Consider the following 27,234-nt stretch of genomic DNA (forward strand, 5'->3'; position numbering starts at 1 on the left):
ATAAAAGAATGAAAATACTTGCATTAAAACAGTCCTGGTATTACCTTAGTTTCAGAAACTGAACATGCGGTCAGTCCTCTCTTAAAGCGATGTTATTGCCTCGATGGTAGAATGAGAACTGAGAACTCTCTCAGTCCCTGTCTTTTTCTCTGACCCTCCAGGGGGTGTCACCAGAAGTACTCAGCCAATGGCTCTGAGTCTATAAACTGCTAAGTGACCTCCCGCTTTGACAGATTCATAAAAGCACCACTAATATCTGGAGATATGAAACGGTTACACGCTTGAAACTGATATTTCATGGTCCGGTTTGGAATGTCCTATCTTTAGACACTAAACATGGGTTATTTTGTAATAACCTCTGACCTGTACGGCATTGGATCGCTAGCTTGCCTTTCCTAGGCATGACGGTGTCCGTGTTGGGACTTAATTAGATTGGTATTTTATGGGGCACCCAAATATCTACTTTTTGTTAATATGTTATGTTCGGGTAAGAAGATATGATTTGAGCATGGATTGTGAGATGTAACTTAACAGTTTGGCTTTGGGAATTTACAAGCAGTTTCACTGGACATCTAATCTGACCCCCTGCTGTCCTCGGAGACACAACTCCTGCTTGGTCAAGCCGCTTGTGTATATTGAAGGTGTGAAACCTGGCATTCAGTGACACTAACTGAGGTGGGGTGGGGGTGAATGAGTGCCTTTTGGTTCCACTGATTAGCGAAAAGTGGGGGGGGCTACTTTCGCTCAAGGAGCCTGGGTCACTAAACAAAATGGATGTCGAGAGGACAAGATGGTGTCCGGACACTCGACACCATTACACTATCCTTAAAGTAAATCTAAACCCGAGAACAAAAACTGAATATTTTGCAGCCTACCAGCCCATAAGCTGGTATGGAAATTGAAATTCAGATTGAAATTCGGTCAGTTCATTAGGAACCAGCTGAATTTCAATCCATCTATGAATAGGCTGGTTGTACAAACAGTCTGTTGTTTTTTTTTTTGCACGATCACTGCCTCTGGCAAATAGCTGGCAGCAGCGATCATTGCATTCTGACAGAAGGAGGTTTCCCTCTATTCAGAATACAATGATCATAATGGGAGGGATTCCCCCATCAACACTGACTGTGTTGATGGGGGGATCGAGCAATTTGCTGCATAAAATTGCATAATGTATGGCCAGACTTAAGCTGGATACACACCAGAAGTAATAGCGCAAGCGATGTCAGTGCAGCGATCTCCCTCGCTGTACCCCATCCCTGCCTGAACACACTAAACAGCACTGGTAGCCTTTGGTTGCCAGCACTTATCAGATGCTGGTCGAATGCTGGTTTTCCAGCATGCTGGTTAAAACAGACAGCATGCTGATTGGATGCTTTTTTTCCAGCATGCCCTGTAGAAAAGACAGCTAAACAAAGGGGCGGAAAGTTGGCTGCTTCCTGGTAAACTGACCAATTTCCCCTGATTTTCAGCCTGTGTGTACAAGGCTTTTGATGTGATGGTTGCATGTTTTTTTTTTGTATATTTTCTGAAAGTAGAAAAAAAATACATGTCATCATTTTAGTGTTCTTGTAACTTCCTGTTTGAAGTTACTGAACTGAAAGCTGAAACACTGGTATCAGCTTTCTCAGCTGTCTTCTGTGAACTTCTAAACACCACATCCTATGTAATGGAAGTAAAGCCAGGCATAGATGGATCGAATCTCATCCGGTTCAGAAGGGACCATCTGAGATTCGATCCATCTATGGGCAGGCTGGTTGTACTGAAGTTGATCCACCGATCAGTACAACCAGCCTTTCTGATTTTTTGCATGCAATAGCTATAGATTCTGGCAGTGATCATTGTGTTCTGCCAGCAGGGAAGGCTCCCCGCCGGCAGAACACAATACCGCTGTGGGGGGGGGGGGTCAGTCATTGTTTGATGAGGTTGCAGGGAAGGAAATTGCATCATCTATGACTTTCTTTAGGAGAAGAGGAGGTGTTTGTGGTCCAAATCAGCAAAGCAGTCTGGGTAGACAGTGCTACTCCACCAATATGTATTATACAGCAAGTGAGCAATTTGACCCTTGGATTGGATGTGTGTCACTGGCAGGATCGCCAGGTAAAAATAATGGATAAAAGACTGGAAAAAGAAATTTCATACACCTACCAGATCGAAAGACAGGTTAGCTGAAATATATGAAATTTTTGTTCTTAAGCTGACCAATAGAATACATACCTAACAGTAAATCTTAACCATAATTAATCCTGAATATTGTACCTTAACACTCAACATTTAAATCATTTTGTAACCCTTAAGGCTGAACTGCAGGTAGATAAAAGCCATTTTATTCAGTTTTGTATTAAATTAAAATCGTTGCATTTATTTTAATAATGAACTCGGAAAAATATATGATTTTGTCTTGAATAAGCCTCCCATTTTCTCGAATACAGCAGGAGCCAGACTGGGAGAGAGTGGGGCAGAGATAATTAAGTATTAATTGTATTGCTCTGTGCTGACAATCACAAAGTGAATTTGTTTACAGGAATGGAGAGCAGAAGGATGCCTTCACCACTAATCTGCTGCTATTTTACTGTCCATTCACTGGCTAGAAGTGTGTTTTTAACCAAGCTGTACTGCTGTTGCAGTGGAGATAATAATGCACCTGTCCGGGCTGTCTTTCAGAGGCTGCTTGGGTCAAAAGACTACATGTAGAAAATGAGAAATTTTCTGACAGGTAAAACTGTTCACATATGCAGGCCGGTATGTATATGCTGGTGCTATTCCTTTTCCTGTCTATGTATGTTATGTATGTAATTCCTAATACACATGGGCTGAATGTCAGCCGGCATTCGGTCTGTGTGTATGGAAGCCAGTCTGACAGAAAATGGCTTCTGTCGAAGGCTCATGACTGAAAACAGTCTGCCGACCGACTCCTCATCACCGCTTTCAGCCAATAGTGTGTACTGGGTTTAAGGCAGTGCTATTTGCATGCTTGTGTGTAATATGCAGATGGTGGGGTGGATTTAGACTTCAAGTAGACTGCAAGTGCAGTTAAACCAGAGCTTAGTAAACGCAATGAAGCTTTACTTTGCAAAGAATACCCAATACCATGCAAGGAAAATAGAAAACAAACAGCATTTTTTCCCTGCACATGATTAGCAGAACGTCCCCTCATTTACTAAGCCCTGAAGTAAATGCACTTGTAAAGTGCATAATCTATTTGCCTTTACTAAATCCACCCCACTGTGTATGTTTGTGTGTAATGTGCAGATGGTGTGTATGTTTCTGTGTGATGTGCAGATTTTGTATATGTTTGTGTGTACAGTGCAAAACTATGTGCATGTTTGTTTATGTGGTAAAGATTACATATTATATGCTTGTATGTATATAATGTGACAGGTCTGGATATTACAAACAGTGCTAATATACAGTACGTAAGATCCCCTTAATGTAAAACATGATGAAAACTGTACCAGTTACAATAAACCCATAAAAATTCTATAAACAAAAATGATTATAACACTTGTCGGCTTCCTCCTAAATGTTTCTTCCCACTTTTTACCAAATAAAATACTCCCTTTTCTATGTGTCCTTTCATTACTAGCAGCAGTTCCCAAACTATAACCTGTTGGTTGTCATAGACTGGTCCCTCCCTGCAGTAAAAGACCCTGCATGTAGGCCTTTCTCATTGCAGACGGAGGAAACTGCCTTTGCATTCAAAGTGGGTGCTTGGCACTGGAAAGCACAGCATTCCAGAACCTGGCAATGTAACAAGCATCATCAGGCAGCATGATCTTTTCCCCAATGGTGCCTGTAGAGTCCTGTCCTTGACATCGCTTTGAGGAAAGGCATGGTGACCAATCCACTGAATTGCACATTACACACTAAACAGTCTCAATAAAGTGCCTTGTGTTGTACTCACCAATAGGGATGATCGAACTTTTGAAAAGTTCGGTTCGACCAGAACACCCGAACTTCACGAAAGTTCGGTTCGGATTTCAGAACCCCATTGAAATCAATGGGACCCGAACTTCTGTAATCAAAAAACACCATTTTTAAGCCCTAAAACCCAATAAATGCCCCTAAAAAGTGCCTAGGGTTCTGGGTCATGCCCCAGGGACTATTAATCACACAAAAAAAAGTTCTTAAAAATTGTCGTTTTTGATAGATAGCCAATTATTGAAAAAATTAAAAAAAAAAAAAAAAAGAGATTTCTTTGGATTTAGTGTCTGGGGGTTCTAAAAGGTGTACCTGTGAAGTTTCAGCTCTGTAGCATGTCCAGAACCAGAATTACAGCATACCAAACCTTCAAAAATGACTTTTTTGCTTAACCGCACCTTTCTTTTGCTCCTAATCAACGGCTCAGCCAATGTGTATGATGGGGACATAATGCAGTGCACTGGGAACAAGATTAGAGGTTTTTTTGGAAAAAGGTGCTGTCTCTTTAAATGTGCATATAATTAACGGGTGTATTTCCACAATGGGGCTTTTATTACCAAATGTTTCAAGAAGTCCAAAGATGTATGTAATTGCACTTTATTTCATGTAAAATGGTGTTTGGTGCACTTTAACTTGAAGTCTCACAAGAAACAGACATATATGCACGGATACATTGAGGGTTAGGGGTAGGGGCCACAATGTAGTGCATAGTGAACAAGATTAGAGATGTTTTGGATGAATACTGTTGTCTCTTGACTTTGAATAGAAGTAAAGGATGCTTAAAAATTGGGCATTTGGTGGTGCGGACGATGCCTTGACACCATATCCCTATGAAAGTGCTGGTAATGAAAGCAATAATTGCCTTTGTAAGGAAAAAAATTACAATGATATGCATCTGTGTGACAGGTGCGCAAAAATTGTTGTTTGGGTGTTGGCGGAGCCATACCACTGTAAGCCCAAAGAGCTGGTGTTGAAGAAGGCGTAAAAATTATGAAGGTGTGCACATGTGGAACAGGTGCGCAAACATGGTAGTTTTGGTGTTGGCGGAGCCTCCCCACCATAACCCCAAAGAGCTGGCTTTGAAGGAGGCCCAAAAATTGTAAAGGTGTGCACCTGTGGAACAGGTTCGCAAACATGGTAGTTTTTGTTTAGCATAGCCTCCCCACCTTAACCCCAAAGAGCTGGTGTTGAAGGAGGCACAAAAATTGTAAAGGTGTGCACCTGTGGAACAGGTGCGCAAACATTGTAGTTTTTGTTTTAGCATAGCCTCCCCACCTTAACCCCAAAGAGCTGGCGTTGAAGGAGGCCCAAAAATTGTAAAGGTGTGCACCTGTGGAACAGGTGCCCAATCATTGTAGTTTTTGTTTTAGCATAGCCTCCCCACCTTAACCCCAAAGAGCTGGTGTTGAAGGAGGCCCAAAAATTGTAAAGGTGTGCACCTGTGGAACAGGTGCGCAAACATTGTCGTTTTTGTTTTAGCATAGCCTCCCCACCTTAACCCCAAAGAGCTGGTGTTGAAGGAGGCCCAAAAATTGTAAAGGTGTGCACCTGTGGAACAGGTGCGCAAACATTGTAGTTTTTGTTTTAGCATAGCCTCCCCACCTTAACCCCAAAGAGCTGGCGTTGAAGGAGGCCCAAAAATTGTAAAGGTGTGCACCTGTGGAACAGGTGCGCAAACATTGTCGTTTTTGTTTTAGCATAGCCTCCCCACCTTAACCCCAAAGAGCTGGTGTTGAAGGAGGCCCAAAAATTGTAAAGGTGTGCACCTGTGGAACAGGTGCGCAAACATTGTCGTTTTTGTTTTAGCATAGCCTCCCCACCTTAACCCCAAAGAGCTGGCGTTGAAGGAGGCCCAAAAATTGTAAAGGTGTGCACCTGTGGAACAGGTGCGCAAACATTGTAGTTTTTGTTTTAGCATAGCCTCCCCACCTTAACCCCAAAGAGCTGGTGTTGAAGGAGGCCCAAAAATTGTAAAGGTGTGCACCTGTGGAACAGGTGCGCAAACATTGTAGTTTTTGTTTTAGCATAGCCTCCCCACCTTAACCCCAAAGAGCTGGCATTGAAGGAGGCCCAAAAATTGTAAAGGTGTGCCCCTGTGGAACAGGTGCGCAAACATTGTAGTTTTTGTTTTAGCATAGCCTCCCCACCTTAACCCCAAAGAGCTGGCGTTGAAGGAGGCCCAAAAATTGTAAAGGTGTGCCCCTGTGGAACAGGTGCGCAAACATTGTAGTTTTTGTTTTAGCATAGCCTCCCCACCTTAACCCCAAAGAGCTGGCGTTGAAGGAGGCCCAAAAATTGTAAAGGTGTGCCCCTGTGGAACAGGTGCGCAAACATTGTAGTTTTTGTTTTAGCATAGCCTCCCCACCTTAACCCCAAAGAGCTGGCGTTGAAGGAGGCCCAAAAATTGTAAAGGTGTGCACCTGTGGAACAGGTGCGCAAACATTGTAGTTTTTGTTTTAGCATAGCCTCCCCACCTTAACCCCAAAGAGCTGGTGTTGAAGGAGGCCCAAAAATTGTAAAGGTGTGCACCTGTGGAACAGGTGCGCAAACATTGTCGTTTTTGTCATAACCAAAATGAGGTTCTGTGAACGTAAAGAGAATGAGAGGAGGGTTTGAGGGTGGCACCATGGTCCAGGCTTAAACTGAGGCTCAACTGCCACATCACAACGATAGCCTAGTCTACAAGGTCTGCATCAGGTGCATCAAAGCTTGATATCCACGACTGATTCATCTTAATGAATGTCAAACGGTCGACTGAGTCGGTGGAGAGTCTAGTTCGATGGTCTGTGACGAATCCTCCTGCTGCGCTGAATGCCCGTTCCGATAGGACACTGGAAGCAGGGCAGGCCAACAACTCCATGGCATACTGGGCCAGTTCTGGCCAGTGGTCTAATCTTAAGACCCAGTATGCCAGTGGATCGGATTCGTCACATGAAAAGCCCTCTGTGTCACTTTGTGCCCTCGTAATCGTCCACCATGTGATGCAGACGGTGTCGATGCGATGTGGCAGCTGAGAGGCCTGGGCGGTGAGGACTAAAAAAAGACCGAAAGGCATCCGTCAACCGCACGCCTTCTCCAACGCTCCTCTCGTGACCACCAGTAGAATCCATGGTAGGTTGTCCCCGCCCCTGCACCCTACGGGAGTCGGGGAACATGTTCACCAGATTCCTCTTGAGACTGTCCTCAAGGGATTTGATCCTGTGGACTCTCTGGGTGGATGGGAAAAGCTCCGAGACTTTACACTTGTACCGGGGGTCAAGTAGGGTGGCCAACCAATAGTGGTTAGTCTCTTTAATGGCCTTGATTCTGGGGTCCTTTCGCAGGCTCTGGAGCATGATGTTTCCCATGCGTCGCAAATTAGCGAAGGCCTGAGAAGCTGACTCCTCGGGGTCACTCATAACGACATTATCTTCAACGGGCTCCTCCTCCTCCCAGCCACGTACTACTCCAAAGTGTCCCGAGGGAGTCAAACTAGGCCTTGCAGATTGCCGCATGTCTTCCTCCTCCTCCTCCTCAAACCCTGCAAAAGTTCCCGCAGAATCGTCCTCCTCCTCCTCTTCCACCCCTGGATCCTGCTCGGGCCTCTGGGAGCTAGGCATAATGGGGTCAGGATTCTCAGGATAAAGGGGGCCTTGAGAGGCAAGGAAGTCCTCCTCTTCCTCCTGCTGCTCTGCCTCCAGTGCCCTGTCCATAATGCCACGCAGAGTGTGCTCCAACAAAAACAGTACCGGTAGGGTTTCACTGATGCATACGCTGTCCCGGCTGACCATCCTTGTGGCCTCCTCAAATGGCGAGAGGACAGCGCATGCATCCTTAATCAAAAGCCACTGCCGTGGTGAAAAGAAGCCCAGGCGGGCAGAGCCAGTGCTGGTGCCGTACTCGCATAGGTATTCATTGAGGGCCCTCTGCTGCGTGTACAGGCGCTGCAGCATAGCCAAGGTGGAGTTCCAGCGGGTGGGCATGTCACAGATGAGGCGGTGTACCGGCAGGTGAAACTCGCGCTGCACTTCGGCCAAACGTGCAGTGGCACTGTACGACCGCCTGAAGTGACTGCACACCCTTCTTGCCATCCTTAGCACATCCTGCATTCCCGGGTACGAGTTCAAAAACCGCTGTACCACGAGATTCAGGACATGCGCCAGGCATGGCACATGGGTTAACTTTCCCTGACGAAGGGCGGCCAGGAGGTTTGACCCATTATCAGTAACCACCATCCCTGGCTGCAGCTGGCGTGGTGTCAACCACCTCTGGGCCTGTGCCTGCAGAGCCCCAAGAATCTGAGGGGCAGTGTGCTGCCTGTCCCCTAGACACACAAGCTGCAGCACTGCGTGACACCTTTTGGCCTGAGACATAGAATAGCCCTTTGAACGTTTACGTGGTACCTCATCATATTCAAAGGACCATTCTGCAGAGGAGGGCATGGAGGAGGTAGAGAGGAGGAGCAGGAGGGGGTAGAAGTGATCGATCTACCCGGATCAGCGACACCACCAGCTGTTTGCAGACGTGGGGGCAACACTGGCTGCAGCACCGAGCCCTGGCTACAATCCCTTCCACTGGCAAGCAGTGTCACCCAGTGAGCAGTGACAGAAATGTACCGTCCCTGCCCATGTTTGCTTGACCAAGTGTCAGCCGTCAAGTGTATCTTACGGCTGACTGACTTGGCCAGGGACGACACTACATTGCCTTCCACATGTTGGTATAGGGATGGCAGGGCCTTACGGGAAAAGTAATGCCGACTTGGCACCTGCCACTGTGGAACTGCACATTTTGCGAAGTCACGGAAGGGAGCAGACTCTACCAGGTTAAATGGTAATAGTTGCAGAGCCAGTAGTTTAGCCAAACTACTGTTTAGACGCTGGGCATGTGGGTGGCGGGGAGTATACATTTTTTTTCGTTCAAGCATGTGTGGAATCGAAATTTGGCGTCTAGATGCTACTGCTGGTGGTGTGCTGGAGGTAGATGCGACACTGCCTGCTATATCATCATCCCTGCCAGTGGAGGCTGCCAACAGGTGACGAGTGACTATAGCAGGGCCAGGAACAGACTGATGTGCAGGTGGAGCAGGTGGAGCAGATGGAGCATGAGGAGGAGCGCGAGGAGAACTAGGAGGCCGACTGACCGATCTTTGGCCCTTTTGTGGGTTCTTTAAATGCTCCTGCCAAAGGGCCGAGTGGTGGGTTGTCAAATGCCTGTTTAGGCAGCTTGTACCCAGGTGGTTGACATTTTTGCCACGTTTTATACCCTTCTTACAAATCTTGCAGATCGCAACTGTTTTATCTGCATGGGATGTCTCAAAAAAGGCCCAGCAAGATGAGGTGTGTATAGTGGCCCGGGAGACAACAGGTGCGGCCTTAGATGGAGTAGGCCGTCTGCTCTCCCCTCTTGCTTGCTCTGCCTCCTCCTCAACCTCAGACCCAACATCTGACTCCATCAAAGACTGAGCATCAGGCCTGGCCTGGGAGACAACAGGTGCGGCCTTAGATGGAGCGGGCCGTCTGCTCTCCCCTCTTGTTTGCTCTGCCTCCTCCTCAACCTCAGACCCAACATCTGATTCTATCAAAGACTGAGCATCAGGCCTGGCCTGGGAGACAACAGGTGCGGCCTTAGATGGAGCGGGCCGTCTGCTCTCCCCTCTTGTTTGCTCTGCCTCCTCCTCAAACTCAGACCCAACATCAGACTCCATAAAGGACTGAGCATCAGGCTGGAGTAGATGGCCGACACTGTGGTCAAACAGCTCAGCTGACTCCTCTGCCATGTCTGAAATTGGGTCTAAGGGAGGACATGAGGTGGACATGGACTCATCTGTATTTGTTCTGACAACTGCAGAAGACTGACCACTTTTCTCTGCCTGGGTCACTGTAGTTGCAGATGATGCCGATGATGAGGGTTTGTTCATATAGTCCACCACCTCCTGTACATACTGTGGACGTATAGCTTGGCCACTGCCGGAGAACAATCCAAATGGTGGCCTGGCTGAGGACTGACCACCACGTCCACCCCTGCCTCTAGACACCCTAGAAGCTGTGCCCCTTTCCGCAGCAGGGCCACGTATGCCTTTTCTTGGTCTACCAGGCATATTTCTCACTGATGCGTTGGCAACTGTGTGCGGTGAAAAACGCACACTGCTATGCGACCCACAGTTGTCGCTGGATACAGCACAGCAGATGTGTCACGCACAGTAGCAAAGCCTTTTGCACAGTGGACCTAATGCTTTGAACAACAGGCGTTAGGTTGTCACTGATGCGTTGGCAACTGTGTGCGGTGAAAAACGCACACTGCTATGCGACCCACAGTTGTCGCTGGATACAGCACAGCAGTTGCGTGTCACGCACAGTTGCAAAGGCTTTTGTACAGTGCACCTAACGCTTTGAACAACAGGCGTTAAGTTGTCACTGATGCGTTGGCAACTGTGTGCGGTGAAAAACGCACACTGCTATGCGACCCACAGTTGTCGCTGGATACAGCACAGCAGATGTGTCACGCACAGTAGCAAAGCCTTTTGCACAGTGGACCTAACGCTTTGAACAACAGGCGTTAGGTTGTCACTGATGCGTTGGCAACTGTGTGCGGTGAAAAACGCACACTGCTATGCGACCCACAGTTGTCGCTGGATACAGCACAGCAGTTGCGTGTCACGCACAGTTGCAAAGGCTTTTGTACAGTGCACCTAACGCTTTGAACAACAGGCGTTAAGTTGTCACTGATGCGTTGGCAACTGTGTGCGGTGAAAAACGCACACTGCTATGCGACCCACAGTTGTCGCTGGATACAGCACAGCAGATGTGTCACGCAAAGTAGCAAAGCCTTTTGCACAGTGGACCTAACGCTTTGAACAACAGGCGTTAGGTTGTCACTGATGCGTTGGCAACTGTGTGCGGTGAAAAACGCACACTGCTATGCGACCCACAGTTGTCGCTGGATACAGCACAGCAGCTGCGTGTCACGCACAGTTGCAAAGGCTTTTGTACAGTGCACCTAACGCTTTGAACAACAGGCGTTAAGTTGTCACTGTATTTTGCTGCCTAGCAAGCACGTATACCTGCTGTGATAGAGCAGCACTGTGCCACGTGCTCACTAAACAGAACCCTCACACTTTCCCTACAGAAACTAAATTTTCAAATCTAACTAATGTAGTACAAAGTTCCCTAACTACACTAGATATCCCTTTCCACTAAATAGAAAGCTCCATACAGCAGAAGACTGACACTGTCCCTTAAGTTTTTTTTTTTTTTTGTAACTCTAAGAACCAGCACAATCGCTGTATCTAACTACACTGGCTGTAAGCTAAATACAATTCTGCTATATGGAGCTTTAGAACCACTCGATATGTAGGAAATGTAGTGTAGCAAGCAGGAGTCAGACAGAACTGCTTCAACTCTCTTCAACAGGCTCTGGATAACTGTGCTAGGGGTTAGGCGGGGCCATCTTATATAGTGTGGGGCGTATTCACTCCTGATTGGCCTCTGGTCCCCGTAGTCACTCCAATCACGTTCCTAGGAGACTCCTGCCCCCTCATTGGCTTTTGCAGACGTTTCTGGGCCAATCACGGGCTTTTAAAGCCCAGTTCCTGTCCCAGTGCATTTTGGGCGGTTCTGGTGGCCGAATACCGAACTTTTGCCGCAAAAAGTTCGGTATTCGGCCGAATATCGAACATCCAATGTTCGGGTCGAACCGATGGTCGACCCGAACCGTTCGATCATCCCTACTCACCAACCCATCAGCATCCACAGGGTCAACCAGAACATTTTGAAGCAAAAGTTGAAAATGGTAACATAACACGTCCATACTAGCCTTTTTTTTCAAGCCATTCAAGAACAAACATAGAATGCCAACACTCCCGTAACCAATCACAAACTACATTAATACATAATGAACCAATCAGACAGCATTACGTGGACCTGATGAGGAACTGCAACTATGATCAGTAAACAAAAACTAATATAGCCTACATCCAATCAAAACCAGAGCCTCCAAAAAGAAGAGACAGATCTAAAGGGGAACATTTTACAAAATATAAACATCACCCCATCCCACTGAATTACATCATAACCCACTCAACACAGCAGACTAGATGGATAATGTAATAATTGTAAATACACAGGCTAAACTCTCTAGTGTCTATCATTGCTGAACAGTATCACATGATTCAAAGATTAAACCACAAGGAGGGCACCCTGATTTGAACCAAGGACCTCTCAGTCTGAATTTCTACCACTGAGCCAAACCACTTTTATCCCAGACCTTTACACAGTTGACTTGGTGAGAAGCTACATTAGCTTTACCACACCAGCTACACCTCCAAATTTCAATCAACAATGACCCTATTAGGGACAAGACAGTGTAGGACCGTCCCCACTTCTGCAACTAAAGGATATGATAAGGAACTTAATTAGTTCAAATACATACATAAATTCCACCCCCATTACAAATAAACAGCACTGGCCCTACAGAATGAAGAACTGTAGATTTCAACTGAGAATTTAAAAAAATTATATCATATATTGAAGAATCACCGTAGTAATATAGAAGCCACTAAAAGGTGAAATTTCAACACGATGCCGTTGATTATTTGATGGGCTATGTATGCAGCAACTCCTTCAGAATCAATCCTCTTATGGTAATTTGATGGATCATGTGTGCTGAAGGAGACATAAGACAGTGCCACAGATGACGGAAGATGAAACCTTAACAGATTTTTGGAATCAGCCACAGGTAAAGCTTCAATGGAGGATTCTGCAAAAGAAAACAAGAAATGTTCAGGTGTGACGGAAAAGGGAAAAGAAGGAATTTCAACCTCTACATTAGAAAGAAGCAATGATACCTCCACAACAGTTGGTTTGTCTAGTTCTAAACATCTCTTCTGTACAACTCATGGAGGAACAAAAATCAGTTTTGGAACTTGGACTATCCTTTTGACCAGTGTCTCTGTCTGATTTATTTGAATTAGATATTGAATTACAGAGGATTTTCAGACATTTATCTTAATTTATCATTTTGCTATAATGCCAAAATGAGAAACAAAACAAAGGAAAGATGATTTTCCAAGTCTTTGTGGCCTAAACGTCACTTTTTTTGGGGGTTCTTTTAACCCTCCAGCCCATCCAGCGGCTGAAAAGTTTTTTTGGAGGTGAGGTAAGATCTGGATGTATTTGAGAAGAATTCTGACTAGGACAAACCTAGGGGTTTGAAGGGAATCTCAGTGAAGAAAAACTACAAGCCTTAATTTCCATAAGGATGAGGGCCTAATTTGCAAATCTGCAATCTAGGGAGGAGCTATGATGAAAATCTCAACATGCCAAAAGTTAGATACTGATATGTTTTTGTTTTTAGATTAAAAGGCAGATAATGCTGATGGTGAACGGTGAGCTGGAGACAGTTATTATTGATGAGAAATTACAAAGCTACTGAGATCAACAATTAACACTGTTTTGTATATTCTTCCTAAAGTTCTCGAGGGACATTTAGTTGTGTTCGGTATTTATTCCATCTTTGCCCCTCATGTAAAATAGTTGGAAGCATTCCTTAGAGAATACATCACGTTTCAAAGATACTATATTAAGGACACAAACATGTTTCATGAAATGACTGATCAGTTATTTATGAGTCCACTTATTTCTTGTAACGGCCCCTTCCCTTAAAAGTAGGTTGGTTACGGCAGATATAGGAGAAAAGAAATATAATAGACAAAGTAGATTTTGCAAGAAGGTTGGCACATTCCTATGTTTGCCCCAAAATTACCGTATTTATTCTCAGCTGCAGTTTATTTATTTGGTTTATTTATTTATTTATTTATTTTTTTACTTTTATTGTATTTTAATTTTCATATGCATTTTATATTTAAATTTTTTTTGTATTGTTTGATATTGATGATGGTGACTAAAAGGCCTCATGCACACTGGACCTTTTGACAGCTGCTGTTTTTGGCTTCAGGTATTTTTTTCTACAGCCAGCAAACTCCCCAGCCTGTTATTATATGTGTCCATGCACACAGAGGCTTTTATCAGCGTTTCAAGGCAGGGGCGTTTTGTGGCTGGAAAAAAAAAAAAAAAAGACAGAACTAGTGGGTTTTGAGAGGAGTTTTTCAGCTGTAAAAATGCTCTAATTCTGCAAATTACTCAAAAACTCTCATAAATGCTGAAAAAATATTGTATTTCGGCTATTCGGCATTTATGAGTGTTTTTGACCTATAAGCTTTGGTGGGAGTAAAGTTTTGCTAAAAAGAAATAGCTACAGAACGCTACTGCAAAAATGCTACAAAACTCATTCTACAGTTCAGCTTTCTACAGCTAACACTACTGGCATTTTTAAAATTGTCCAGTGTGCATGAGGCCAAATGGTTAGCTGCTAAGGGATTAGTGACACAATCATTTTTGTGCTCTTGCTATAGCACACATATTGCATGATCTTATAGAAGAGATCACTCACAAAAAACATTCACTGTGACACTACACAACTTTTATTGTATTATTTTCACGATGTACTATACTGTACTATATATTTTTCAAATATTTTTCAAAAGCCCCTTATTGGTCCTTTTAAGCCACTGAGCTAAGCTTAAAGTCTAGGTAGAGAAACATATTTAGAAAGGAATATTTACATGAATTTGCCAGGACTGCAAATTTTTAAGCCACTGGATTTGCTAGGAGCCCATGGTCGTGGTGAACCAAAACCTCATCCATACTGACCACCAACAAATGAGATTTGTTTTCATTTTACTGATCACAGTCCGGGCCCCAAACAATGTGATGGAGAGTGAACTGGCCCTTTGTTTTTAAGCCCCACCTTCTGCTGGATTTACTCTGCACTTGCTGAATTCAGTTGAGCCCTATATTATTAGAAGTCATAACATGCTTTTTGATTTTTTTCTATGTCACTGTATATCTATTCCTATGCCAGCTCTCCACCATTTCTGTTTTTCCTTCAATCCCTACTCTGTTCTCTTCTCCTTGTATTTTAGAATACAAAAACTCTCATAGTGTAGAATTGCAAATTTTACTCAAACTTAAACCTTTAAAACCTCTTGGAAGGAATATTATGTGCTCTATGAAGTGGGTTGTGTCAGAGCGCCTGCAGTATTACAACCAAGAGGGCCCTGGCTTTTATTCTTCCCCAGGGCCCCAATTTATCAAAAACTGGCCCTGCATCTACTGAAAAAAGCAATCTATTATAGGGGAAAAATGAGAATAGATAAGATCCGTGGAAGGAAGGCGAGGGGTACAGAAAGGGAAACATAAAGGGAGATTGTGGTGGATAAAATCGTATAATATTCTCTTTAAAGGTGTTCATACAAATACAATGGTGCTATACTGCATTAACTTCTTAAGATCCAAGTACAGTAGTTTTAATGGTTGGAAATGTTGCATTATTGGTGCTGCTGGAGACCAATATTACACATCATATGTGTTTTTGTGCATGCAGTCAAATATAATTTTCAATGTTTCCTCTTGCCCTGGCCACACAGAATCCCCATTACCACAGATACTGAGAAGGCTGCAATGAGTTGCCATAAAAACAGCCATTGTTGCAGTACACTGTATTTGATAATCGACTATGCATATGTGCTGCAACTGACTTTCCTTCACAATAGTTATTTGCCTAAATCATATACCAGACGGTTGATGATGCAGTTTGTATCAGCACATTTATGTAACACTCAGTGATCAGGGTTGAATAACTAAAAGAGTAGAGAATCTTCACTTAAAAATTGTATGAATATTCACCTCAATTATCCAATCATGTGAAAAACCTCTGTGAATGATTGGTTATTTAAATTGAACAGGAATTTGCATTTCATGTGATTGCATAATTGGAGCAAATATTCACAAATCTTTTTGAGAAAACATTCTCTCCTTTAAAAAAAAATCTGCCTCACTGTTTCTTTTGCTTCTGTAAGGATATGATATGTACCACCTGGACTGCCCATCACTTAGATACTTACTCCACATTGCTACAGCACATTAACCACTTATACCAGCCACTATATACCCCATTCTGATGTTCAGCACTTTGATATTTTGACGGACAATTACTCAGTCAAACAATACTGTACCCAAATGATTTGTATACTCTTTTTTTTTTTTTTCATTTGGTGATAAACACTTCAAGACCAAAAAAGAAAAATCTCCCAACTTTTATAAAATAAAAGTTATAAAATTATATTATGTTATAAAATGTAGCAAATAAAATGCCAAGACAGTACAAGCAGGAGAGAAGGGGAGGTGAAAGGTTAAAAAAAAAAAAAACAATCCCCCACCCTGAATCTGCTGCTACCTGTTCTCTGAAAGCTCTGGAACTAATGAATGATCATTTATTCATTAGCTCTTCTTTCCTCTATTATGAGAGGAAGGGGCAGGCTCTCAGGTGTAAACAGTTGTACTATTTATATGCTTGTGACTGCTGTGATGCATCTTCACAGCAACCATAAAGTATAGAGCCATTCAAATTGGTGTGTCTTAGAACACCTATTAACATTTTAACGGGCCCACTGGTTATCCTAGTGCATGTATGTTAAACATAAGGCCCACAGGCCAAATGCGGCCCCCCCCCAGGCCTTGTCATGTGGCCCTCACACTCCAATCCGCCATCTTCGGCTCTCACCCTCTGCTCACTTGCAAATACAGAAGCCTTCTGTGTTTACAAGGGACAACTTTGCCCTCAGTGGGTTACAGATCTAACAGATTCCTGGACGCACTCACGGTAGGGCACAGAGGGGAAAGATCTCCAGAATCTAAGAGAAATAACTATTTCCCTGCAAATACATAGGTAGTAGAGCCGCCTTCACACAGTGGCGGAGCTAGACTTTTAAAACAGGGATGGCAAAGGGGTGGCAAGGTATTATTTTGGGGGGTCAATATACAAAGTGTTCAATTACACTAAAAATAAGTTATTTTCCACAAAATGTATATAGATTAAATTTAAGTTGTGCATTGAATGCCCCCATTCAATGCAGAGTTACCACAGCGTGCCCCCATTCAATGCAGAGTTACCACAGCATGCCCCCATTCAATGCAGAGTTACCACAGCATGCCCCCCATCAATGCAGTGAGCAGCGTGCCGTGCCCCCATCAATGCAGTGACCAGCGTGCCCCCCATCAATGCAGTGACCAGCGTGCCGTGCCCCCTTCAATGCACTGACCAGCGTGCCGTGCCCCCATCAATGCAGTGACCAGCGTGCCATGCCCCCATCAATGCAGTGACCAGCGTGCCATGCCCCCTTTAATGCAATGACCAGCGTGCCGTGCCCCCATCAATGCAGTGACCAGCGTGCCGTGCTCCCATCAATTCAGTGACCAGCGTGCCGTGCCCCTTTCAATGCAGTGACCAGCGTGCCGTGCCCCCATCAATGCAGTGACCAACGTGCCGTGCCCCCATCAATGCAGAGAGACTTACCTGCAGCCGCCGCTTCTCCTCAGTCCCCCGGCGTCTCCTCTAGTCCTCCCGCCTCCTCCTCGGCGGCTCAGCCAATGGCATGCGTTCGCCTTTCAGGCAATCAGGAGCGGGTCTCAGACCGGCTTCCTGATTGGCCAGGAGGAGGATCCGTGTAACAATAGCGAATTTTCATTCGCTATTGTCACACAATGGGTGGGCTCGGGGCACACTGCTCTGCGCCCCGGGTCCACCCTCTTCTGAAGCTTATTAGAGCCTCTGGCTCTAATCAGGTGACAAAAAAAATCCCATTGAACCTAATCTGCATGTGGGGCGCCGGAAGCATGGATAGGGGGCGGCGCCCCTGCCACCCCAGCTAGCCCTCTGGCTCCGCCACTGCCTTCACAGGGAGGTACTAGAGCCAGGCCAGGTAGGTGAAAGAGATGCGAGGAAACTTCATGGGGGGGGGGGTTGGGGTTACAAACTCAGTGCACCCTAAACCCTGCACTCCATTAACAGCAAAAACTTGAATGCTGAATGCTGCACTCTGCACATAATGCACCCCTGAATCCTGCACTCTGTTCGTAAGGCCCCCCTGAACTCTGCACTCTGTATGTAGTGCACTCCTGAACTCTGTACATAGCGTAGACTTGAACTCTGCACGTAATGCACTCCTGAACCTTGCACTCTGTTCATACCACTCCACAGATACAACCGGCCCTTTGAGGGCAGCCCTACTGCTAATAAGGTCCACAGTTAAATTGAGTTTGACACCCCTGAACTAGGGCTATTTCTTGAGTGACCTTTATAAATGCCACTTCAGAAAAAGACATCCTCCATTCTGACGTGTTTTTACAAAACGGTGGTAGGGAGGTGGTTAAGGTCCTTACAGTGTATGTTATCCCTAACAATGAACTGTTCAAAGCAGGGTAGGTGGCAGCCAGTGCTTCCTAAGCTCCAGGCAGTGAACAGTTAAAGAACACACTAGAAATTGTGCTGGCAGGTGGAAATAATGCTGCTGGCAAAAAACAGTCAGACAAGCTGTGCAACCAAAGAAATGTAAATCATTTGCCACGCTATTCGTATTATTGTGAACACTTTGGCCCTGTTCCCACCTGAGCATTTTTTAGCTTGAAAAACGCTCAGCTCTGAAGTTCCAAAATGCTCAACAAGTAAAATCCCATTAATTTCAAAGGCCCCTGTTCACATCGGAGCGTTCTGTCATCTTAAAGTGGAGTTCCACCCTAAATTTATACTTACCTCCATCTTCTCGCTCCGGGTCACCTGAAAAACAAATGTATAATCGCAAATTTTTTTTTTACTTACCTTGTAGAGAAAATATACTTGTGGTCAATACTAAAAGTCGTCACCCCCTGGTAAGGACAGTCGGTGTGGTGTGCCTGAACCGACGTAAGGGGGGTAGCCTGTAAATAAAGAGGGCACCCCCAAGGGAAAGAGGTAGAGAAAAAAGGGTGAAGGAGGGTGGGGTGACGATCCGAGGCAGCAGGCTGGTCTAGGGGAGGGGCGGCGCTATAAAGCCCGCTAGCTCCTCCCACAAATACCGGCCTGCGGCCGCACACTTGTGGTCAATACTAAAAGTCGTCACCCCCTGGTAAGGACAGTCGGTGTGGTGTGCCTGAACCGACGTAAGGGGGGTAGCCTGTAAATAAAGAGGGCAAAAGAGTAAGCAAAACAACACACTTTATTCAAAACATCTAGGACACAAGCTTGCGAAAAGCCAATCTCAATTCCTTCTCTGGGTGCGGTATATACACTTGGAAGGCGTCCGACTCCCACCTACCAAGCCTTTTAATGATATGGCCTGGCGTATTATTCCCCGAAGCAGCCGTAGCCGCTCCTATCCGGAAGGAATGGCCAGAGTGCGCTGCCGGGTCCCACCCCAGTCTGATGCAAAGAGAACGTATGTAAAAAATGAATTTGGACGTAGTGAGGGGAACGTCCAGGAGCGCAAAGAGCGGTGCATGGCCGGGACTGCTCAGGGTCTGAGCCACGAAAACATCCAACACTCTGACAGGGCACCAAAGATTCCCAGACGGGTAAAACGGGATGGTAACGGGGTGGCCCACCTGCCTGGTCTTGGTGCTCTGCAGAGTCAAAACATAATGATCCCCCCATTTGACGAGATCTCGCTTGAGGAGACACAAACGCCCCTCAGCTGCGGAAGCAACCGAAAACTCCCCGGGCCTGAGAAAACCGTAGAAGGCCAGATACATTGCCGCTTTGACCACTGCATTCGTGTACGGCTCAAAGGGCGACGTGTCTAGTAAGTTGGAGAGGGCCCTAAATTTCTCCCCATCTATCGGCAGCCGCCTGATGGGGGAATGGTGATCCAACCTGCCAATGCCCTTCAGGAGGCTCTTCAGAGGATATGCCCGGAGGAAAGGCAAGGAGTTTGGATGGCGCGTCAGAACGTGGTGTTGAACACCCGCCAGATATAGTTTAATAGTACTGACAGATAGCTTGAGTTGGAGGTGGCAAAAAGCAGCGAAGGCGACCATGGTCTGCACTGACTGGTCATCCAACCCAAATTCCACTAAAAACCTTTGGAAGATGGCCAAGGCTCGGTCATAAGCCTTCCTGGTGTTGGATGACAGAGCCATACGGGCCAACTCCCGTCCATGCGCCATGATGCGGGCTAGTCCAGGAGCAGATCCTTGAACTCCGGGGTCCGCGTGGGACATCTGTCGGCCGTCGGGTGGAGAGTGAAGAAAACCTGCAATTTGGAGCGGGAAAGAGCGTCAGCGGCTAAGTTGGTGTGACCCGGAATGTGCTCACAGAAAAGAAAAAACTGGTAAGTGGCAGCTACCAAGGTCAGCCTGCGGACCAGCCTCATAATAGTCAGGGACGATGAACGGCCTTTGTTGATGATATCACAAGCAGCCATGTTATCACTGAAACATTTGACTGCCTTCCCTGACCAGTACCTACCCCAGGTGACAGCAGCTGCCACAATAGGGTATAATTCAAACAGCGCTGAGGTCTCCTGGAAAGCAGGTAAGGCTAGAGACTCAGCCGGCCAACTATCCCTGAACCATGAGTCCCCGAAGATGGCTGCGAACCCGGTACTGGCGGCCGCATCCGTCCAAAACACAGGGGACTGGGCAGAGATGGGCGGGATGAACATGGAGATACCGTTCCAGCTTTCCAGGAACTCAACCCACATACCCAGGTCCGCCCTGGCAGGGGGATCCAAGTGGAAGATGACACCCTCCGGAAGACCTGGCAACAGCCGCAGCAACCGAGAGATAAAGGACCTGCCCTGGGGGATGATTCGCATGGCAAAGTTTAATGACCCGATCAAGGACTGCAACTCCTTCCTGGAAAAAGAACCTAGTTCCAGGAACCTGCCTACCACCCCACGAATACGTTCAAGTTTGTCCACAGGGAGGCTGGACTGCATGGAGACAGAATCCAGGGTAATCCCCAAGAAATCCAGCCTGGTGACCGGACCGACCGTTTTGCCTGGTGACAGGGGAACCCCTAAGGTGGAAAATAAGGCCAAGGTACTACTTAAACTGACCGGCGTGCAGTTGCTAACCTCGACCAACAGAAAATCATCAAGGTAGTGCAACACCGAGGGGCACCTGGAGACATTCAGAAGGAGCCAGCAGAGCGTCTCAGCAAAGGTATCAAAAATCTTGGGGCTGCTTTTAGACCCAAAAGTCAGCCTGGAAGCGAAATAATATTTCTCCCTCCACTTTACACCGTGGATGTGCCATAAGGAGGGGTGAATAGGCAGCAGCTTGAAGGCATTGGCAATATCCGTTTTACTGAGCCAGGCAGCCCTGCCAGCCCCTAAAATGGCCTGGATGGCATTGTCCACGGTAGCATAGTGGAGTGAGAACTCGGCTGAAGGAATAAGGGAATTAAGGCTGGGGTTGGTGGAAGAATGAGGAGCCGACATGTCGATAATCAAGCGTTTTTTATTGGTGAATTTGCTTGTGGCAATACCGATCGGGTTGGTACGCCAAGAGGAGAAGGGGGGGGGCCGGGAAGGGGCCTAACATGAACCCCTCCTGCACTTCCTTCTCAAGTAGTAGATCTACCGACTCCGGGTCCTCCGTGGCCGACAGTAAATTGGGACATTCCAGAGTCCCCGTGGGAAGAGACACCAGCCCCGTGTGGAACCCACCCAAGAACCCCTGAATCAGATACTCCACCAGGTGTGGAGACGGATGAGCCTGCAGGTAAAACTCCAGCACCTCGACCTTGACCCCGGTTAGTCATTGTTTAGGGTACATCTTGGATGGACACATGGATTTCGTGTGAGCCCTGAAACAGATGGAGCAGACATGGAGCAGCCTGCAAGCACTGAAACTGCACGCCCCCCCATTGAAATTATTGCAAACCTGGTCTTTACCTAAGAACACTATGGGACGACCCAGGTTATCCCTAAGGCCACGCTGCTCTGACCTGCCAGCACCCCCCCCTGGGACCCAGGCCGGGGAGGATACAGCCTCCATGGGGCAAAGGCTGGCAGAATGTGAAGTGGAGGAGCATGTGGCACAGGAGGGAGGTGCCAAGCCTGCGAAGTGCCTGCAGAAGAGCTCGGTATCCAGTAGACTCCAATCCACACGAACGTTGAATTGAGCCAAGGCTGCCGCCGCCTTGGCCGAGACTGACTTATGAAAGTCGAAGAAGGTAAAACCCCCGTATTTGTGCCCTAAATCCACTATCTTATGCAAGTAAAGATCTAACTCTTCCCGCCGCTGCGGGTAAACGGAACACAAAACGTCCCTGTAGATGCCGAAGGCCAGGACAAACTCGGGTATAGTGAGCTTCTTATTAAGCCTGGGGTCCCTGGCCCTCATGACTACGGACAAATCACCGTAATTGTAGACCTTACTTTCGACCATGTCCTGGGAGGCAATGAGGAGAGCCACTAGGTTGACATCCTTCCCCTCCAAGATATCCTTGCGGAGAGCCGCGGGGACCAAGTGGGCCGGGGTGATAATAGGAGAAACCGTGGAAGAAGGCAAGATGGGAACTGGGGGCCTACCCTGATCACTAGCGGGAACTGGGGTCGGGACCGGCAAGGAAGGTGGGGGACCCCCTTGAGCCGGACTGGCGTACTCCAGCTTAGTCAGCCTATCGCCGATGGACTGTAGGGAAGATAGGATGGAGTCCAGGGTTCCTTGTATGGCAGACGAACAGCCCTGAGAGCTGGTGCCCAGTCCCGGATCTTCTGGATGTTCCATCATCAATCTGAACAGCTCCGCTTTTCTAGCAGTGGCCGGGAACGAGATACCCTTCTGGCGTAGGACCGCCGAGATCTTCGGAATAGTCCAAGACCCGTAAGAGCCCAGCGGAGAAGGAACCCGACGACCCCTGGGGGTACCGGACCTGACAGGGGTGCCGATCCTGGCTGGCGTGGAGGGGGAGGAAAATCCATCTTCCAGGGTGGCTCCTTGAGGCCCGCTGTAGAAAGAAACAGAAAAAGTAGAACGCCCAAGACCGATTAACGACCATAACGTATAGGAGAACCACTGGCTGGCTAGCTAGAGCCCAGAGGTGAAAAACTTAACTACCCCGTGACAGGTGAGGCCCTGCTAGATGCCAAGCGGCCGGTGAGAGGCTCTACCTATGATTTGGGCGAGGGGCGTGAGCCACTGACGTGGTGGCGGGAAAGATGGCCTCTCGGTGACAGTAAAAGAATCAAACGTGTGGCCGTGACAGGTGAGGCCCTAACTATAAACCCCATGAGAAGGGTGGAGCGAGGCGCTAGCTTTGGTTTGGCCCGTGGGGCGAAATAATCTCCGACGAGATTGGGGGGTTGGCCTCGCGGGACCGGCTATGAAGGGGGGGGAACTAGGGCCAGCACCTGAAACCCTAACAGCCAGTAGACTAGCCCTACCAGGGAGGAGGGGGGCAATACATGACAGAACAACACAGCTGGAGAGCCACAACAGAGTAACAAGAAGGACAGACGACATGAAGAGTGGTAAGTGCACAGAGGTGATGAAGCCGTGACGGAGCACAGGAACCAAAATGCAACCGCAGTGTAATAACATGAGGAGTATACGGGCCTGAAGTGTACATGAAAGGGGGTGGCCACCGGGCAGCCAGACAAGGTGACTAAGTGTGTGGGGCCAAGTGACAGACCAGGTTAAGTGTCTATGGGCGATGCCAGAGAAGCGTCTGTGAAAATTAAATGAAGCTGAGCCGTGAGGTACATGAAGGAACCTGAACCTGAAGTAGTACCTGGTGCCGGCATTGAAAGACATGGAGAGAACCTGAAGGAAAAAAAGGCAAACGGTCAAAAAAGGGGGGGACGATGCGTGACCCCCCACTAGAGATACATTACCTGTACCCGGAATGGAAACACACATACCTACAATGCAAAGAGACCCCCCCCCACCAACCCTCAGGTACCAAACCCCCCCGCCCCCTCACTCTAAAAAAGGCCGGGCGACCCCCCCCCAACCAAGGCAGCCATGAACAAGCAGGGACAAGCAGGGGAACATGGGATGATATACCCAACCTAACAGAGGCCGATAAGAGAGCAGGAGAACATAAAACAGGTAGCCGTGGCCTAGTAAGGCAGGCAGTGTGTGCATGAGCCTGTGTACGGGGGTAGCCGTGGCCTTCTGGAAGGCAGGCAGTGTGTGCATGAGCCTGTGTACGGGGGTAGCCGTGGCCTTCTGGAAGGCAGGCAGTGTGTGCAGGACTGAGTGTGAAAAATAGCCGTGGCCTACAGAGGCAGGCAGTGTGTGCAGGACTGAGTGTGAAAGATAGCCGTGGCCTACAGAGGCAGGCAGTGTGTGCAGGAAGATGCCTCCTCCCCCCCCTCCCCCCCCCCATGATAACAAGTACCTGATCCCCTACTGAACAGCAGGAGAAGCAGCGGCGAAGCTGGCAGTCACGGCAGAGAAGCTGGGCTGGATGGCAGCGGAGGGTGAGACTCAGCACCGTCAGAGGTTGCTCAGGAATAGCAGAGATCCGCGCCACACGCAGCGCTTCCTGGTACAGCACCCGACCGGACGTCCGGTCCACAAGGAGGCGGTATTCGGCCGACGTCAGGTGATCACCCAGAACACCTGACCAAGCCGAGTGACGATCCGAGGCAGCAGGCCGGTCTAGGGGAGGGGCGGCGCTATAAAGCCCGCTAGCTCCTCCCACAAATACCGGCCTGCGGCCGCACACTTACCTTACTTCCTTCTTCCTCCCCTCGGCGGCCACGGCGATTCGTCACTTCCTGGCTTTTGCAATGACTCCTGGGAGCTGAACGTCATCGCTCCCAGGAATCAATGCGCCTGCACCGGCCCCGACATCAGTTCCGGTGCGTGCGCGTCATTCCCTTCTAAACAGCTTCTGGGCATGCCCAGAAGCTGTGGAGGGATGACGTGCACGCACCGGAAGTGACGGCGGGGCCGGTGCAGTGCATCGTGGGACCGAAGAAGAAGGAAGAGGACACAGAAGAGGATCGCGCTGGCTTCAAGCTGCCCACGCCTGAGATGGCAGCGCTGGACAATACATTTTCAAGGTAAGTATTTCTCCTAAAAGGTAAGTGCAACCCGGGACAGATCAGAGGCTAGCCATTGTGGAATGTACTAGCCCTGACTGTCCCGGGGGTATTTTTATTAAAAAAAAGTATAACCAGGGAGGAACTCCGCTTTAAGCAAAACACCTGAAGCTCAAAAAAGTACATGAGCTTCTTTTTGGCAGATTACAAGCATTTTGTGGCCCCATAGACTTCGATAAAAATGCCTGACTTGAGCAGAAAAATGCTTGCAAAATGCTTAAATAGCAGCTCTCCACCCCTGTTTTCCTCTCCCTCTTCTCCCCCTAGTGCTTTCTATTGGCTAAACAAAAATACCTGAAGCTGTAAAATGCTTGTAATACACTTCTGAAACCCTTTGAAAAAGTTTGTAAAAAGCTGCAAAGTTTTTTTTAAAAAACGCCAGAAAAACGCTAGTAAATCGATACACTCAGATGTGAATGGAGCCTTAATGCAAACAAACAAAATAACCAAACTGATAACAGTGAAGTCCAAAGGAACCACAGAGTATGAATTCAGTGACAAATATAATAACACAGATGTGTACATGTTATGACATTTCCAATTATTAATAGAATCACCACTGTGCTGTTAAGAATAATGTATTGAGCCAGGACTCATGACCACCAGGGTAAATCATCACCACTATTAAAAATGGACCCTATTACAGAGTCAATCAGCCCGTAGATAGAATCTCAGAAAGAGATTCTATCTAAAAAACAGACAACACTTGGTCAGAGTCTTATAATGTCTCGAGATCTCCAGCATATGTTTAGTTAATATCATCCAAATACGCCACAGAATCGACCATGAAATTAAAAAGGGGAGACCGACATAGTGTAAAACCATATACAAATGTATTGTATTCCAAAAAGGTATATAGAACTACTCACACTTTTAAAATCAGTAAGCGCTTATTATTTAATACATTCCCGGGCAATGTAACAAATGATCCAAGTATTTACCACTGCAAATGAGCATGGCAACAGCACATGCGTTGGCTCAACCCTAGGTGTTTCATCATACCTGACATTATCAGGGGTGTGTAGGGTGGAGCCAACACACATGACGTCATCATGCTGAGGTCAGTTATGATGAAACACATAGGGCAGAGCCAATGCACATGAGATTGCATGCTGGTTTGTAATGGTAAATGCTTGGATCGTTTTTAACATTGCCTGGGAATGTATTCAATATTACGCTCTTACTGATTTTAAAAGAGTGAGTAGTCCTATATACTTTTTTAGATTACAGTACGGTTTTACACCGTACGGTTATACACTACGTGGGTGTCTCCTCATTTTAATTTCATGGTGAATTCCATGGAGCATATGATATGGATGATATTGACTGAACATACTGTAAGCTGGAGATCTGGAGACATTATAAGACTCTAAGCAAGTGGTGTCTTTTAAAGCCTTCATGATGAGAACACTCTCTCACACTCTCACAGCTCTTCCACGGTTATACCTCAGACCAGAGTCATCTCCACACACCTTTCACCATCACAACAGGGTTCTTACCATTCTAAAGCCTGGGTGCTATTTTAAAATAACACTGGGGAAAAAAGCCACTTTCTCTATGCCATTTTAAAAGAGAACCAAGAAGTAAGTGGTTAAAGTACATATGAAGGTAAAACTTTTTTTTTTTCTTTTGGACAGAGTATGGAATGGTTAGGACTTCTATGAGGGTTTATTTATTTTTGTTTTTTTGCTGGGGAAATTTCTCTTTATTTCTGGTCCTTGAGACACAACAGGAAGTAAAAAGAAATCTCTCACACAAAGAGAAAATCCCCTCCTAAATCATACAAACATTCATACAAAAATACTTTGTACTTTCGATGATTTGGTAAATGTTGTTTGAAAGTGCTTCGAAATGTTGTTTACTTTTGTAACATAAACCACACACATTGTTAGAAACTTGTTCATTTGAGAAAAAAATGTCATCCTGCTCCTTAGAATTTTCTCATTACTATGCTTTAACCACTTGCCGACCGCTCACGTTGCTGCTACTGCAGCAGAACGGCTTGGCTGGGTCCAGCGACATAGACCTACGTCGCTGGACTCCTCCCCCTCTCGGAGGTGCATGCGCGCCGCCGGAGGCTTGCTCCCGCTGTATTCAGACACAGTGGTAGTCGGGCCAGGGGAGGAGAGGCAGTGATCATGGCCACTCTTCCCCGATCGTCGGGGAAAGAGTGAGGAAATCTCCTCTGTGACAGGCAGGGACAGATCACAAGATTCAGCATAGCTGAACCTGCGGTCTGTGTCACACAATCCCCTCCCCCCACACACGTCAGTAAGAATGAGGCACACATTTAACCCCTTGATCACCAACAGTGTTAACCCCTTCCCTGTCAGTGTCATTATTACAGTAACAGTGCATATTTATAGCACTGATTACTGTAGTAATGTCACTGGTCCCCCCAAAAGTGT

At 46.8% G+C, this 27,234-nt stretch overlaps 1 protein-coding gene across 5 annotated transcripts in view; it reads right to left on the reverse strand.

Moving 5' to 3' along the window:
* Positions 1 to 27,234, reverse strand: part of SCML4 (Scm polycomb group protein like 4) — a 177,465-nt gene that overhangs the window by 72,815 nt on the left and 77,416 nt on the right. For 4 of the 5 annotated variants that reach the window (XM_082249222.1, XM_082249220.1, XM_082249223.1 and 1 more), the window contains exon 2: positions 12,432 to 12,651. The exons of the other annotated variant lie outside the window; for it this stretch is intronic. The gene's annotated coding sequence lies outside the window, so the exon portion shown is untranslated. The remainder of the gene's footprint in view (positions 1 to 12,431; positions 12,652 to 27,234) is intronic. 5 annotated transcript variants of the gene reach the window in all.

The sequence above is a fragment of the Pelophylax lessonae genome, assembly GCF_965119305.1.
Source record: "Pelophylax lessonae genome assembly, chromosome: 3".
NCBI classification, from domain to species: domain Eukaryota; kingdom Metazoa; phylum Chordata; class Amphibia; order Anura; family Ranidae; genus Pelophylax; species Pelophylax lessonae.